General features: G+C 42.6%; 1 protein-coding gene across 4 annotated transcripts in view; it reads left to right on the forward strand.

The window, feature by feature from the left end:
• Chm (lysine acetyltransferase chameau) overlaps positions 1–13,042 on the forward strand; it is a 39,314-nt gene that overhangs the window by 13,593 nt on the left and 12,679 nt on the right. The window lies entirely within an intron of this gene.

A 13,042-nucleotide genomic window follows, 5' to 3' on the forward strand; every position in this document is an offset into this window, starting at 1 on the left:
AGAGAAAAGTTCACGGAAAATCGTCCCGGCTGGATCTACAGTCTTTGAGAAAACGAACTCTCGGAGGACGATTTATTTTTAACGAATTCCTCCGGGCTGTCTCCCGACTCGTTTTTTTTCTGGCTGAAATCATTTCAACGTTATTAAGTCAAGAGTATACAGTTAGGAGCAGAACTGATCACACTCACTTTAAATCAGAATAACTTTTCTATGAATGGACCAAACGATTTCAATTTTTTCTGTTAGGCTAGATGAATTAGTTTAGTAAATGACGTCTAAGAAATATGTTGAAAAAATGCGTCAAGTTGGAATTGCGAAAAACAATAAGAAAAATTGATTTCTACGACTTTTTTGTGAAACCCAAAGAGAGGGTTTTCACCCCCGCGCGATGCAGCAAGAAAGAGAGAAAGGAAGACAGGCGTGGCGGACAAAGAGAGGAGATTGGGAGGCAAGAAAGGCAGTCAGAGGGTCGGTCAATTTTCCTTAAAAATATCCCGTAGACGGGGGACTGGGAGGGGATGGGGGTTGGCGCGAAAGGGATTGCGAGGGTGGAAGAGAGCAGGAGTTGGAGACGTCGGCGTCGGGGAGAGAGCTTTGGGGGTAGAAAAGGAAAGGGATGACGTAGAGTAACGCGGAGTACGAGGACGAGTACGAGTAGTAGTAGTCGTAGTAGTAGTAATAGTAGTAGTAGGACGGATTATAGTAGAGGTCGTCGATACGATACGCGGAGGCCTCTTGGAGAAGAGGTTGGGGTAGGCTCGCCCAACCCTGGTCTCTGCTCCTCCGCAGTCGTACCCGCGCCGGTACCCGCACCCAGAGCCGTCGACCCGTTCCAACTTCCCCTGGGCCCCTCCCCGATCCTCCCCGTTCCTCCCTGGAAAAGCTCGACGCGGCGAGACCGGGCGAGAGCGAGCGATCGATGCCAGACAGTCCTGTTCACACGAGCAAATCCCGCCGAATACACAGGCTCTCTCCCTAGAAGTTGGGGTAGGGTATCGTCTAGCCCTAGCATCGCGGCCCTTCGTTCGCCGCGAGTTTTACTCGAGCGTGTCTCTCCTCTCTACTCTCTCTCTCCTCTCTACTCTCTCTCTCTCTCTCTCTCTCTCTCTCTCTCTCGGGTTTCTACTCGACCACAATGCTCGTACCTTTATAGGTACGTGCACATCTGAGAGTAAAACTGTCGAGAGATTTTCTTGTTCCGTAAAAATATTGTCTTATAGCGAAATAACACACAGAGAAGCAAATTGACAATATTGGGTTGGCAAATAAGTTCGTTCAGTTTTTTGTGATTTACTCCACTGTAAAAAACCGAACGAACGTATTTGCCAACCCAATACACGTCCTGAAGAGTCGATAGAGTTTTCAGTGATTGTACCAAATGGAAGCTTGAAAATCTTTCACACGACAATCACAAACGAAATGGTTGGGTTGCGTCATCGAGGGTGAGATTAGGGTTGAAATTTCTGTTGGAGGATCTCTTACAAGGATGGACCCCAGGTGTCCGACTTCGATTTTAATAATCTGTTTTTAATATTCTTCATTTTAATATTCTAACTCTCAAATGGACACGCAAATTGCGAGTACTCTCGAGAGCAACTATCGACGGAAACTCTCAGATGGACACGTACCTCTATCCTCGGCGTCTCTGGTGACAGAGAGCCGCAAAAAAGCAAGCGTACACCACCTGAGAGAACTCGGTTTGGATCCGTTCCACGCCTGTCCACGTTGCCGCCACGTTGGTTTCCAGTTTCCCTTCTCGCACACCTTCCTCACTCCGTGGACGAAGAGAACGAACGCGTCGTCCCCTCGCGATTCCTTACGGCCACGAAAAATCCACGTGGCTGCAAAGCTTCCTGCCTGGTCGCGGAGCGAGGAGGAGTTTCTATACATACATAGAGCGTGCGGTAGCCCGAGCGAACGACGAGAGAGAGAGTTCGACGCCCTTCCGCCACCGAGACGGAATAGACGCTGCTCGACGCACGACGACGACGCTTCGAAGCTCAACGCTCGGGGAATAGACGGGTCGAGAGGGCTGCTCGATTCCTTTCGCGCGGACCTTGACCTCTCTTCTCTTTCTCTCTGGCGCGGCGCGGCCCCCGAGATCGCTGTAAGGGGTGAAACGAGAGGTGTGCGCGTCCGGGGCTGCCGCTGCCGATCGTAAAACTCGATTTCGTTATTAATTCGCCGCAGCCCTCTCGACCGCTTGTCCGTCCTCTTTCTTTCTCTCTCTCTCTCTCGCCCCTCGACTACGAGAGACTACTACCAGCGCGGGGAACGTAGCTATGGTAACCTCTGTGTTCTAGCACAGCGCGGATGGGATTAAAACGCGAACCCATCGATCGCGTTTTGTCTACGACACGGAATTAACGGACACACGATGCGCAACGCCTGGCCGCCGGTCACCGGTCCCGGTTATACCATCGATCCGATGTATCGACTCTCTCTCGCCGGCCAGAGAGAGGTTTCCCATCGACCACGACGCCAACAGACGAGACGAGACGCGACGCGAATGCACAAAAGCCTATTGTTCCCCGGCATCGCGAAATCCTACGGTAGGAGTGTCCAGGATTCGCGTGGGAAGACCGCGACAGGGCTTCCCCCTGATCTTTCCCAGCCTCCTTCCCGGAAGAACGTCGACTGCGAATCGGATACACCATCGTTCCGGAAGACACCAAAAATTCTCCTCTGCGAATGCAGTCTATTCTCTAGAAATCGTTGCACTTCTGGTCGAATCTGGCCGTTCTTTTACCCTTTAACCCTTCGGGGACCATGGACGATCGTTCTTTCTTTTTAAATGATGATATAGCTGGTCTAAGGATCTTTATGCTAAATAATACATTGAATGTTATTGTCTCCCCTTAATGATTTTGAAAAAGGAGAAATTATATATTGACATCTTCAATGTTTCAAAACGGACAAAATCATATAAATAGACTCGTATGCAATGAACAAAATTATATAAAACGAACAAAATCATATAAAATGAACGAAATCACATAAAACGAACAAACTCATATACAATAAAGAAAGTCATATAAAATGGACAAAATCATATAAAATGGACAAAATCATATACAATGAACAAAATCATATAAAATGAACAAAATCACATAAAACGAACAAAATCATATACAATAAAGAAAATCATATAAAATGGACAAAATCATATACAATAAACAAAATCATATAAAATGAACAAAATCACATAAAACGAACAAAATCATATACAATAAAGACAATCATATAAAATGGACAAAATCATATGCAATGAATGAATCTAAAAGGATTTTCGGTATCTCAAAAATGGTTGATTTTACAGACACGTGTCGAAACAAGTGTCACCCATTATTCATTAAATTATAACACTATAACTAACAAACCGATGAAAACTCATTTTCATGAGCTTACAATAAAAACATGAGAGTATCTACTAAAAATGTTCTGAAACGAATGGCCCAGCTACGTTCGCTAGAAAGTATATTATAAACATACCTGTGAGAAATATCAAAAAATGTGTAAACGCTATTAAATTACGGTTTATTAATTCCGAAAAGCGAATAATAATACAGTATAGTACCGTGTCTACGAACACGACCGCGTGTAACCAATTTTTAAATGTTCATTAGTATCGAGTACCCATGTTCGCGAAGGGTTAAGCTGGGTTTACGTTAATCCAGTTGCGGATCCAGCAATCGCAGTGGTTTGACTGGACATATCGAATGAAGTCTGCGTTTATTCGGTGCAACGAGCGATGCACCGTGTTTCAGTTAGGTGTCTGCGATAGGGCCGAAATATCGAGGACCGCCTTTGTGGCAACGATATACTAGCATCGGGCCCCTCGCGGAATTTCTTCTATTCTGCAGGGACCCCTAGAATGCAGATCTAGGGGGTCTTCGAGTCACGGACGCTTCTCTCGCTCGTCTCGTTCCTCTTCGAGAGGAAAGGAGGAGGACAATTAACACTTTATCAACCGGAAGTTTAATAAAACCCTCGGACCTCAATGCGCTGTACCGACTCTGAGGAATATTCCAAACAGCTTAAATCATCAAATGATTATTTCAACATTTGTTTTCTTTCGATATAAAACGACATCTTGAGACGACTTTCGACGTATTATGGATGGAGGTTCCTTGACATTGTTCTTGAGTGGGCTGAGAGGTTATGGGTCCCATAAAGCTGTCTGGCAGACTGTAAAATCTACAATATGACATACCTACTTGTTCTGACACTAAATCGTGTTGAGCGGGCAACTTCAAAGAAGAAGAGGGATAGAGATTTTCTTGTTGCGAAAAAAATATCGTCTTACATCGAAATAACACACAGAGAAGCAAGTTGACAATCCATCGTCCCGAAGAGTTGACACATTTTTGATTGATTGTACCAAATGGAAGCTTAAAAATGTTTCATACAACAATCTCAAACGAAATTATTAGTTTACGTCATCGGGGATGAGATTAGGGTTGAAGTTGTTGTTGAAAAAGATCTCTTAGAAGATCCTCATGGGCCACATTCCAAAAATTGTGCATTAATTACAAAATAAAAATTGTTTGGTTAAAACTAAGAGAATTTCTTTTTATCTTGAATGCTCTTAGTAAATCGAAAATAATATACCGCCGTCCTCAGACTGTTTCAAATAGCACCGACTCGTTTCCGCGATAAATGTATAAAATCCGTCAGGGACGAAACCGATCGGGGGACCGTGACAATTTCTCTTTGGACTGGGGATAATCTGCGCGGCGGCCCTGTTCGACCCTCGAGTCCTCGAGTACTCGCCATTGATAAATTTACAGCGTCCCTCGAGACGCGCCCTTCGTCTGGACGCGCAGCCAGGAATTCCGAGGGACGAGTTCTTTCGTTTTCCTATTTCGTTCCCGGAGCCGATCGGTATCGTTTGTTGGCACAGTCTCTCTCCGATCGGTCCCGAATATTGCAGACAGTTGCACACAGACGGGCGGTAGCAGGTCGCCCGCATAGAATCAAAATTGGACTGCTCCGGGAATTATAATTACAAAGTAGTGTTCGATTCGAGTACACTTACGTCGTAATTCGTAATTCGGAGGTCCGATTTAATTCGACCATAATCGAGTTACCAGGGAATTCGAGTGCAGCGTAATTAAATTAGATATCATTCAATTAGCGCAACTGCGCCCTTCATTGCTCGGACATTGGTCCCACGCGTTCACCGAGCAGACTTGGGCATCAGCCGATAACGACCGAAATATTATTCTGTCCATTTGTGTCGGTCACATAACCGGTTTCTGGGTTCTTGTTACCAGACTACGATTATGCACAAAATGAACAAAGTCGTATAAAATGAACAAAATTATGCAAAACGAACAAAATCATATAAAATGAACAAAATTATGCAAAACGAACAAAATCATATAAAATGAACAAAATTATGCAAAACGAACAAAATCATACAAAATGAACACAATCACATAAAATGAACAAAATCATATACAATAAAGAAAATCATATAAAATGGACAAAATCATATGCAATGAAAAAAATTATATAAAACGAACAAAATCATATAAAATGAACAAAATTATGTAAAATGAACAAAATCATATACAATAACGAAAATCATATACAACGGAGAAAATCATATCAAATGAACAAAATCATATATGTATAATGAACAAGATTATATAAAATGAACAAAATGATTTAAAACGATCAAAATCACATAAAATGAACAAAATCATGTACATAATTGATTTCTCTAATAATTCTACATAAAATCTTCGTTTAGTCCCATTAGACTCGACGTTCCGGGCCCAATGGGGCGTGTCCCCGTGGTTGATCGATCGTGTGGATCGTAAAAGGTTTGGTGCGATCGGTCGGCGTCCTTTTCCGCGTATCGTCGCGCGACGGTATCAGCATCAGAACGAGTCTGATGGAGCGAGCGAGCTAGCGACGCGAGCGGTTATTCTTCGCCAGGCATCCATCGTCTACATATCCGCTGGGTTCCTTGGAGCGCTCATAAACACGTCGACCGGTCTCGGCGACGTCGGTGTTCAAGATTCTGGCGTAGGTGAAGGAACGTCTGCACGGCTGCGCGAATAAAATAATTGTCTGCGGCTGTGTCTCCTTCCTCTCGTCATTGATCCGTCGTTAGAATTTCAGCTCGCCCCGCGTCGCCGCTTGATCCCGTTCCACGGAAATCGAACAAAGGCGACGAAAAACCGAGGCGAATTTTCGAGGACCGGTGGTATCTACGTTCGGGGGAGGGCACAAAGAAGAGGGTTGTGTCCCGGGTTCAGTGTCAAGGCGAGCGCACAGAAACTTTGGTGTTGGGTGCGTGGTCGGCCGGCGACACTGGAAGCCATTGTGCTCGGAAAGTTCGAAAGTATGCGGATAACCGTAATCGAAGCGTTTGACATTGTCCGCGAAGCGAGCGTTAACCAGGGCCGTCGTTGGATATACATAGAGTTCCAACGTGCATACGGATATGTTCGAGATCGACTTTGTCTCGAGGAATCGAGCAGACCGTGCAGGATCGACTCGAGGAATGTCGAGCGACCGGATCGGCCGATTCGAGGCACGCTCGGCTCGCGAGATTCCTGGATGAATCGCGACGGTGTGAGCGTCGCTTAAAGGTTATACAGCTCCTCGCGACGACGGTCACTTCTATATTTAGATGCACCGAGTTTCCTCCTCCACTTTCTTTATACCGAACAAAGCGTTCCTCTTGACATACGGGGTGTCCGCCGAGTTTCCTACGGCCCTGCTGCCCGCTCGACGCGCCCGTCTATCGAGAGGGAAGGATCGCAAGTGTCCGACTTTGATTTTGATAATTTTTTGTGAGACGATGGTATATGGATACCTAATGATGTCTGCAAAGTATTAGGTGTAGCTACTGGATAGTTTGAAAGATATAAACAATTAAACTTTCATACCTTGTTGATGTACAGTTTGTAAGCAGGTTGCGTGAAAATTCAATTGTTTATATCTTTGAAACTATTGAGTAACTACACCTAATATTTCGCAGACATCATTAGGAATACGTATACCATCGTCTCACAAAAGATTATCAAAATCGAAGTCGGACACTTCGGGTCCTTGCCTTGTTAGAGCAATCTCTCTGTCAACGAGGGTGTACCGAACTCAGTAGGTTGCCCAGCATCTACGAAACAAACAGGAGCTAGGGGACTAGACTGTGCTAGCCTCAATTAACACGTTCACTGCTACGTCTCGGGATGACACAATTTTTCGTGTACCTTCGAAAATTGATTTTATTATTCATTTATTGTGTCCTTGTATTTTATTATTCAATATTTCGTATCTTTTTTCACACGGAATCTGTCCCCTTCCCGGTTGTACTCACTGACCACCCTGTATATAGAATATTTAGAGCTATTCTCACTTGAAAATTGAACATTTCTTCCGATCTAGAATAATTCCATTTTATATGATTTTGTTAATTCTATATTATTTTTTTCATTTTATATGATCTTGTTTATTTTATACAACTCTATATGACTTGTACAATTTTGTTCATCTTATGAAAAGCTCCTCTTACAATACGTGAACATTTTCTAACCGATTAAACACATCAATAATGTGACCAATATTTTAAACAACGGTACAGCAATTTTTAGAGGCGCTAACACCATTATCGATCAAAACAGATTTATTTCGAGACGTTCAATGTGTGATAAAAGCAATACTTGTGAGAAGGGTCATCGCGGAAAAGCGTTTACCGTAGGAGCTCCGTCTTGGCTCCGCGAAGAGCGCTGAAGCCACGCCTACCTAGCGCGGAGCACGCCCACAATGCTTCACCGTGCTCAGGCAAGGTAGCCGCGTACTTCGAAGATACAGAGTATCGTGACAGAGAGGTTAGGTTGCTCCGTGGGGCATTCCTTCGGCTCTGTCGAAATCGAGAGTCGATCGATGCGTTTGTCGCGCGACTCGGTTGCCGGTGGCTACGGCGATCGTTAAACCACGGCCGAAAGGAGACGAGAACAGCGTGGAGAGAGGCCAGGTATCGATTTCTCGCGACTATATCTGCGGAAACGTGCTTGTCGCTGGACGTCGATGGCCGTTTTCCGAATTCCTCGACGATGGACGCGTTGAATATCCTAGGATAACTTTATATCCTCAAACTCCTAGGACGTCGACGAAAGAAAGAAAGAAAGAGAAGGAGGGGAATCGAGTGACGCGTTATCCTATGGGCACCTTGGGCAAATGCCCGGGGCTCTAAAGCAAAAGGGGGTCCCGAACACAAACCAAGATCCAAGATCCAAAATTCTACGTTTTTCCCTGGGGCTCCGAAATTCTACTTTGCCCAAAGCTCCAACTAGTTATAACGCGCTACTGGGAGGATCATCGGCAAGGAAGAACGACGCGCGATGGCTGGTTTCCGAATTTCTCGACGGCGGACACGTTGCATATCCTAGAACTCTATTCTTAAACTCCTAGGACATCGAAGAAAGAAAGAAAGAATGACGAGGATCACAGGCAAGGAAAAACGACGCGAGATGTCCGTTTTCCGAATTCCTCGACGGCGGACACGTTGCATATCCTAGAACTCTATCCTTAAACTCCTAGGACATCGAAGCAAGAAAGAAGGAGGAGGACGAGCGAGGAAAAGCGACGCGCGAGGGCCTTTCTTGGTGATCGCGCCAGGTGGGGACGTCGAGACGTCCCTGAACGGAGCGGAGACTAGTGGCCCAAGGACGTCGCGGGGCCCAGATTCTCCTCTCCTCTTCTCTTCTTCCTCCGGCCGGCTCGTCGGGCCCGTCGCCTCGTGTTCCTCTCCCTCGGTTCCGCTCGAGACTATCCTTCGTCGCCGAATGGTTGCTACAAAAATCGCGGGGCGAGGGACAAATTTCTTTCGCGCGCGTTCGAGATCCTCGGTACTCCAGACTTTACCCCGGGCCGGCTCTCCGGCCGTGGATTTAAGTGATCGGTTCCTTTTGCTTCCACCAACCAGCACAGAAACGCACATGCACGCGCAAACACGCTCGAGAGGACCCTTGCTTGTGTGTCCTTCGAACCGTTGCTGCCCCACTCGCCAGTTAGCAACAAGCTCGCCGCCCGTGGCCGGAAATACCGGGTGTCCGAGTTGTAACCGGGCCCGGGGAAACGGGACTCAGGTTGGATATGCAGGTTTCGATCTGCCTCGAGGAGATCCGTTGGAAAGGCTATCGAGATCGTTGCCGATCGATTGAGCCGATTTTAACGCTGACCGTACCACGATCGGTCAAATGACTCTTCCATATTGTTTATTATTTAATTATTGCAATTATAGAGATGCTTCCTTCCGTTAGAGATGATTCAATAAATTTCTTTATTCGAGCACGTATTATTAGGACGTCGTAAATATATGAACGTTAAACAACAGCAACTATTTCTTATTGATCTAAGAATCACACGTTTCTTGATTGTATTATGATAGAAATTAAATTGTTTGGTCACTCACATTATGCAAAATAAAAATTGTTTTCCATCGCAAGATCAGTGCCGTAACGAGGCATAACCACGGGCGCAACTGGGTTTGGGGCGCAAAGCAAAGAATACTGCTGTTTTATGTTTTTATTATATTATTCTAACATATACCTACACAGTGACTGCCATTAATATTCGGACGCTCTAAAAAAGGCGATAATCTTTTCGATATTGGACTATACGATTCGAACTTTTTTTCGGAAGCTAGAGCACTTAGTTCACTACAGTTCTTTACAGGATGTTTTTGTTGGGATAAAAATTGCTTGCACCAATTGCAAGTGGCTGGAGCCACATAAACAGTACTCCTACTTTAATAATTTTAACAAGTTGAGAAAAATACATAAGCACTCTTAAATCATTGTAACCCTTCCTACTGTTTTAAATTGCGCCCAACACATTGCCATAAATGCATAAAATCCGCAGTCTGCTCATTACGAATCGGAAAAAGAAAAAATTCGAGAGAGCCCGGTCGCGATCCGTTTCACTCCCCTAGCGATATCGCGTGCTCCGATATAATTTCCGAAAGGCGACTCGCAATTTGCTCGCGGATCAGCTTAATAACCACGAAGAACCGCTCCGGCCCTCGCGCGATTAATAACTCCATTAACGCTCCTCGCATGGAGCCGCTTCCACCGAAAGCAGATCGCGCGTGGTCGTATTAATTCGTCGTTCAATTTCTTTATACGCTCCCGTGAGTTTCTTTCGGGAGATCGATATCAACAACTCGAGCCTACCTTACTGTTAAGGTCATGTCAAGGTCATGGTATACTAGGCCGTTGAACTTGTCTTGACATAAGCAACCGTATAAAAAATATATAGTGCCATTTAAAAAGATGAAGGTTAGCTTCAATTTTCATGAACAAATTTCTTTTTCGAATTTTCTCTATTTCAATTTTGTAGTCGACTACGAAGTACCTAATTAATTTTGTTCCAAACATTTTTGTATCACGCTACCGGAAGTGACGCCCTATATACATACGTCATCGATTTTTAATAATTGTATAATTAAATTTGTAAATGTATAATTGTATAATAAGTGACACTCTATATATGTGATCCAGTTTGAATGTGTTAATAGGATTTTTAATAATTGCACTGCAGACAAGATTTAATGCGAAATAACCACAGCAGTTAAAAAAGCAACGAAATAAATTAAAAAACAAAAAGATTTAATACAAAATAAAAATGTTCTGCATTTGTTGTGGGAAGTAGGAATAAAATAAAAATTGATTTCATCTCTGAATGGCTTTGAGAGATGCATTAAAAAAAGAACATTACAATGTTCTTGAATTTTTCGATTCTCCTACTGTTTTATATTTCACGCAACCAACTTCTTCATAAAAGCGTAAAGATCCGCAGTCTAGTTATTAGATAGCATTGTGGAGGGGATCTATTAAAAAATCTTCAGCTTGTACTTTTAAAAATTATTCAATCAAGAATGTTTATATATTATTTTCTACTAGTGCCATTTAAAAATATGAAGCTGACCTTTAATTTTCATGAACAAATTTCTTTTCCGAATCCTTTCTACTGCATTTTTTAGTGGACTAAAATGTCATGAATTTTGTTCCGAACATTTTTGTATCACGCTACCGGAAGTGACGCCCTATATACATACGTCATCGATTTTTAATAATTCTGCTGTACCGAAAGGATGCTTAAAAATCGTGTTTTATGATCCCAAACATGATTATTAGATAGAATTCTCGCTGTTAAAGGATCTATTAAAAAGTTTTCTTTTATTGTACTTTTAAAAATGATGGAACACCGGCAGCTAACGTGTTAATTACCGTGGATGCCTGTCGATGCAGACACGTAGACCATTTTAGGATGGGCGGACGAGAGCGATAAAACATAGCGGTCTGGATCCCGAAAAACTGCTCGGACCCAGGGATGCGATGTAATTTCACGCGAAATTTATCTAATCTCACGGCCGCGATACGCTTAGGTGTACGCCCACCATGCGACGCGCAACGCGTCACTCCGAGAACCACGCTCCCGGGAAGAAATTGACGCGCGGACTGCGGACCCGTCACGGTGACGGCACTCTATATTTAACCGATCGAGCGACAACGCCTCGCTCCAGAAACCCGATCGAAAGTCACGCTTCTTTCGCTCCAGCCCATTTATCCAACCTTCGTATGGTCGCTTCCTCCCGAAAAGTGACCTTCGATCGGACGAGAGATTGACCCGCGCAGGGTCACCGAGGACTTACGATCAGCTCTTCGTCTTGGAATGATGTTATTAGAATGAATCTGCGGATTTTATGCGTTTCTGACAAATATGAGTGCGTACAATCCGAAGCTGTGGATATATTAAAAGCATTTAAGAAGGTTATTGTACTTCTTGGTCGAAATGCTTCATGACTAGATTGATTTTCTGCATGATTTTATGCGTTTATGACAAATATGAGTACGTACAATTTGAAGCTGTGGATATATTAAAAGCATTTAAGAACGTGATTATATTCAGAGTGGGGCAAAAATTTTATATATATATTTAAATAAAAATTTCGAATTATTTGAGTTTTTTCCAAGTGGGTTTTAAACCCACTTTACACGAAATTTTTATTTAAATAAAATTTTTGCCCAACTCTGATTGTATTTCTTGGTTTCAAACCCACTTGGAGAAAACCCACTTTATTCAAAATTTTTATTGAAATAAAAATTTTGCCCAACTCTGATTTATGAAAAATATGAGTACGTACAATTTGAAGCTGTGGATGTATTACATAAAAGCATTTAAGAACGTTATTGTATTTCTTGATCGAAACGCTTCATGACTAGACTAATTTTCTGCATGATTTTATGCATTTACGATAAATGTGAATGCGTACAATTTGAAGCTGTGGATATATTAAAAGCATTTAAGAATATAATTGTATGTCTTGATCGAAACGCTTCATAAATGATCAAAATGAGTACGTACGATGTACAGCTTGACTTGACTCGACTTAATGACGACGTTCATTGAAAAGAGAAGTGACAAATTGAGAACAGGAAATTTTACGGGACAACCATTTGAAAATTACCTGAGATTGCCAATTTTCCTTATTGTATATCGTCAACTTAGAAATATGTAAAATAATTCGTTGTTATTTAGATACGGGGATAATTGTTCTGTACATTAATTATAAATAGACTGCGGATCTTTACGCATTTATGGCTCATTTATATAGAACGATTTTTATAGAATTGATATAGAACGATTTTTATAGAATTTATATAGAATGATTTGTATAGAATTTATATACGTACACAGACTGAATGTTATTAATTTTGAATCTATTGTACAAGTGCTATTACCAATGAAAATAGAATTTTATATGACAACGCTTTTTAAAAATTTATCTACAAAAATTGAAAATTGCACGAACATCCGCAGTCTAGTTATATGAAGTACACAATTTATATATTTATTATTCTACTTTTCTTATAAATATGTTTTGAGGCACGCAGTCCATCGTGGCCAGCGTACCAGGACAATTTGAATCCATATTAAAAAATGTCCATATTAAACATTGATCTATTAGAAAGAATATTTAAAAGACAATGTTTCATTATGAACAAAGATATTTCACACAAAA

This window comes from Lasioglossum baleicum, chromosome 16, assembly GCF_051020765.1.
Source record: "Lasioglossum baleicum chromosome 16, iyLasBale1, whole genome shotgun sequence".
NCBI lineage: Eukaryota > Metazoa > Arthropoda > Insecta > Hymenoptera > Halictidae > Lasioglossum > Lasioglossum baleicum.